The sequence below is a fragment of the Psammomys obesus genome, unplaced genomic scaffold (assembly GCF_907164565.1).
Source record: "Psammomys obesus unplaced genomic scaffold, mPsaObe1.curated_primary_1811, whole genome shotgun sequence".
NCBI lineage: Eukaryota > Metazoa > Chordata > Mammalia > Rodentia > Muridae > Psammomys > Psammomys obesus.
Genome location: NW_026592890.1, coordinates 10,474,629 through 10,479,959, shown reverse-complemented (window position 1 = coordinate 10,479,959; position 5,331 = coordinate 10,474,629).

Below are 5,331 nucleotides of genomic sequence, written 5' to 3'. Positions count from 1 at the left end.
TGTGTGTGTGTGTGTGTGTGTGTGTGTGTGTGTGTGTGTGTGTGTGTATGTGGCTTGCGGATAGGCTAGGTTGGCTGGCCAGGAAGCCTTGGGGTTTGGCCTTTCTCTGCCTCTACAGTGCTGGGATTTCAAGCATACACCACCACTCCTGGATTTTTTTTTCTTAATGCAGGTTTGAATTGACTTCGAGCACACATGATTGCATGGCAGGTACTGGGCCATCTCCCGAGCCGGATGCCATTATTCTCTAAAGTAGTAGCTACATACCATATGTGACACCTCATGTAAATCTAGCACTTATTTGGTTTCAGTATGTTTTTCTTTTTTCTCCCTAGTTAGAAAGAAAAGATGAAACAAAGGTTTGCTTAGACACCTGAGAGGGTATGCTGGCTAGCACTGTCAACTTGACATGAACCCAGATATATCTGGAAAGAGAGAATCTCCATTGAGGAATTTCCTCCATTAGATTGGCCTGTGGGGCATTTTCTTAATTGTTAATTGATGTCAGAAGGCCCAACCCACTGTGGATGATGCCAACCCTAGGAAGGTGGGGCTGGGTTGTATAAGAAAGAAATGAACATTTTAGCAAGAGTCCTCCCTCTTGATTAGTTGCTTTAGGTGTATAGATTTTAGTAGGTTTATCCTATATTATATGTCTATATGAGTGAGTATATATCATGTGCGTCTTTCTGCTTCTGGGATAGCTCATGCAGGATGATCAGATCCCACCATTTACCCGCAAATTTCATGATTTCCTTGTTTTTTATTGCTGGGTAATATTCCATTGGATAGATGTACCACAATTTCAGTATCCATTCCTCCACTGGGGGCTTCTGGGTTGTTTCCAGCTTCTGGCTATTACAAATGAAGCTGCTACAAACATGGTTAAGCAAATGTCCTTATTGTGTACTTGAGCCTCTTTTGGATATATGCCTAGGAGTGGTACAGCTGGATCTTGAGGAAGCGCTATTCCTAGTTGTCTGAGAAAGCACCAGATTGCTTTCCAGAGTGGTTGTATAAGTTTACATTCCCACCAGCAGTGGAGGAGGGTTCCCCTTTCTCCACAACCTCTCCAGCATGTGTTGTCTCTTGAGTTTTTGATCTTAGCCATTCTGATGGGTGTAAGGTGAAATCTCAGGGTCGTTTTGATTTGCATTTCCCTGATGACTAATGAAGTTGAGCATTTCTTAGGAGCCTGCCACAGAAGACCTCTGAAAGGCTCTGCCCTGCAGACTATCAATGCAGATGCTGAGACTTATGGGCAACCTTTGGGCAGAGTGCAGGGAATCTTATGAAAGAAGTGGGAAACAGTAAGATCTGGAGAGGACAGGAATTCCACAAGGAGAGCAACAGAACCAAAAAAATCTGAGCACAGGGGTCTTTTCTGAGACTGATACTCTAACCAAGGACTATGCATGGAGATAACCTAAGACCCCTGCACAGATGTAGCCCATGGCAGTTCAGTATCCAAGTGGGTTCCATTGTAATAGGAACAGGGACTGTCTTTGACATGAACTGATTGGCCTGCTCTTTAATTACCTCCCTCTGAGGGGGAAGCAGCCTTACCAGGCCACAGAAGAAGACAATGCAGCCACTCCTGATGAGACCTAATTGACTAGGATCAGAAGGAAGGAAAAGAAGACCTTCCCTATCAGTGGACTTGGAGAGGGGCAAACATGCAGAGGGTGGAGAAAGGGAGGGATTGGGACAGGAGGAGGGAGGAAACCAGAGGGGGGATACAAAGTGAATAAAGTGTAATTAATAAAGAATTAAAAAAGAGAAAGTATATAAAAAAAAGAAAGAGATGAACAAGGCACAGGAAGTAGGCTAATGAGCAGTACTCTGACGTGGTTTCTGCTTCAAGCTTGTGCCTTGAGTTCCTTGAATGATAGACTATAATTTGTAAGGTGAAATATATCCTGTCCTGCCCAAGTTGTTTTTGATCAGTGTTTTATCACAGAAACACAGAAAGAGCAATAAAATTTTATTTCCTCAGAAGATTCAGAGTTGGTTTTATCCACCCTCAGGAATTCACCAATACTACGCAGATTTACTAGAATGCAAAGGTGTCATTAAACTGTGTGCCTATGGTAAAATATAGGAGCAGAAGGCATCCTCTGAGAACTGTTTGTACCAGTACACAAGGGAGTGAGTGTGCCAAGCAAATGGACTTCCCTGACAACAGAAGGAGTGAGATAAGTGGGAGGGGAGGAGGGAAGAGGAAGACAAGGAGGAGCATTCAGAAGAGGAGAAGCAGTAGTGTTTATCAATAACCTATATTTAATGAGCTCCCTTTAGCAACAAGAGTGAAAGAACAGGTTGGTATTATTTTGTGGAGTAGAACAAGACTCTATAAGAAACACTGTTCAAAAAAGGCCCTTGCATTGGAAAATAGAGGGATTTTGCTTGCCAAACAGTATCTTTGAGTGACTGGGAGGCTGATGTCTGAAAACAAATGAACATGATACTGATGGACTCCAAGAAAGGATGTGCCATTCTACAGAAGCACTTAGAGCAGAAAATGCCAATGTGGGTGACAGCTACACTGCAAGGAAAAGGGAGGCCTTTGAAAACCAGATGTCAAGGTGAATGATTCCTTCCCTACCTACTTGCTTTCTTCATTACATGGATGTGTGTGGTTTGGTCAATTTAACAAAATGAGTTATATTTTCTGGTCAGCACACTGAAAGCCTAGCATAAATCAATCATTGTTGGTGTAATGTAACTAAATAATAAGAGGAAGGGAACAGGAAATGAGGGAGGCTAATGCAACATGTTTTTAAGAGAGCAGTGAAGGCTAGAGGGGAACAGGGCATGAGGAGCCAAACCTGAAAGCCTGTTCTCTTTCCTCGCCAATAGGCTCTGCCTATTCCTCTTGCCTCGGGGGGCAAGCAGGCCATATGTCTATGAGATTTACCTCCTTGTGGCCACCCCTGATATTGCTCCAGCCTTACCCTTCATGAATGATCCCTCCAGCAATGCAGCATTATCTCTCTCAGTGCAGACATGGGGGCAACCATCTTTATAATTACTGCAAAGATCCCAGCATAAGGGAAGATGAAGACACGCAAAAGGAAAAAAAAATACTGGAAAAAATGGCCAGGGTTTGCACATAGAAAGTTCAACTATTTAATAATCCTATATCCGACAGCTCAGTCATTTTGGAAGCTATGAGGTGCCATGTTAAGCAAAGTGACTAGTATCTGGCTCTGCAGAGTGCCTGTGCTATTGGTTAATTCCATTTTAACTCATAAAATATGTTTTGAGATGCAGACATTTTTCATGCACAAATCTTCAACACCGGAAGTTCAATCTTGTTCTCTCAACTCTGGAGTTATTGCAGGCCACTACCAGAACATCCAGCACAACATAGGACATGTGGGATTCCAGAAGGGGAGGGCAGGAGAGCCAGAAAGTCACCACCAAGAAAATAAATAGTAAATTTACATAAGCTGTCTGCAATGCTTCTGTATCCTGGGTTAATTACTGTGACAACTAAGGAGCAGAAACCACCAACCAAAGATAGAAACCACAAGATCAATCGCACCAAGTTCTCATGGGAAAGTGCCCATGAGAACTCCTATCCATACACTCAGTGAGATCTAAGCTACAATTGTTGTTATTCTGTTTGCTGTTCTAAAACTCCAGGAACTCAGGACCTACTCTGACCAGATTGTTCCCATTCAATAAATACTCTGCCTTCCAAATGATGAAATGAGACAAAATTGTTCCCTCTACATCATTCATTTCCTCAAAGAAATACATTATTAATAAGAGTTTAAGACATTGGGTAATCATAAGTAGATGAAATTTGGAAAAAGCAGAAGCAAAAATACAGAGCTAAAATGCACAGAATTAAAATTAATTTCATTAAAAATATATGTACTGAACACCTGATAAAGACCTGTCCTTCTGATTCTTTGTGGTCAAAAGTATAGGTCTGAAAAGAAGAATGTCAGATGAAGTGGGTTTTCCAGACTGTCTAATCGTCACATTCAGCTAGTTCATACACTTGGGAGATGGGAGGAGGAGAAATAATTGAGGCAGCTTGACACAGGAATTGTTTGCAAACCCCAGCTAGCTCCTTAATTGTTGTATCAAATACTCTCAAATCTTGACTTTTTGGTCATCTACTCATCATTTAACTGTTTTCTCGTCAGCAGAGAAAATAAAAGACACACTCAAGGGTCCCTTCACAACAAGAAGGATTTTGGGGTTTTATTTCTGTTCACCTAATCACAGAGATTGCACTAATTCAGTCTGATGTCAGTTTGGTGGGATTAAACACCTAGGAAGGTATCATCTACTGGCATAATTGATAGGTCATTAATCCCTCCATGACTTCATCCTATCACAGTGATACTCAGAAGGTAGGGGAAGCAGAAGGTCCTGTAATTTGAAGAAGAATGTCACTGGCGTATGGGAGCTTATTTTGTTCTGGCCCTACCCTTTCTTTGCTCCTCTTTTTTCATTTTCTTGCTTCCTGGCTGTGGTGGTTTGAGCCGCTCTGATCTTTGATGACCTCCCTGCCATAATGGATAGACATCACTGGGACCAAGAACTAAAATAACCCCCCCTTTTGTTGTTTCAGTGACAGAAGCAGGAAACCTAACAGAGATGAAATCTAACAGCCCCTTCACGCTTTCTACTCATCTTCAGGGTAAAAGAATGAAGGAACTCTTCTTTACTTTCCTGCTACCCAGGAAGGTCTTACTGGCAGGGCCTCTAACTGTATCCTGTGGAATAACCTAGGTCTGTCCAGTCTTGGGATCAAGCTCAGTTACTGTGAACACAGCACCGTGTAGCCTCTGACCAGCATGCAGATTCACAGAAGGACTCTCTATGGCTAAGTACTCTGGCTTAGTACTTAGTATGGGATGCAGCCCTGTAGCATCCATGTCATTAGCCCTCAGAAGGCTGGCTGCACCCTGCAACATAGAGCTCCCATTCTGGACAATGGGCAAAGGACAAAGAAAGACACCACAAATGGAGTATGGACCATCTTTCTCCAAACTTCAGGATTTACTCAAATCTGAATGAAGAGGATTTGCTGGTGAGGAGCTGGGATTAGAAGTTAGGAAAAAACCTCAGGGAAAATTGCCAAACTTTATGTTTTAATTCTCGATCTTAATTGTATGATAACAAAGCTTCCTAGCTCAAAGTAATAGGATGTAGTTAATGGCCCTCAGTGGCAATATTTCATGCAGGCTTGATGGGGCAATTTGAAAATATCATTAAGGAGACATGTTGTACAATAGAGCACTACAAAAGTGTGATTATCTTAGGAGATTAAACCCTCAAACATCATGTGGCCCCCTCAGTGTGCAGCTC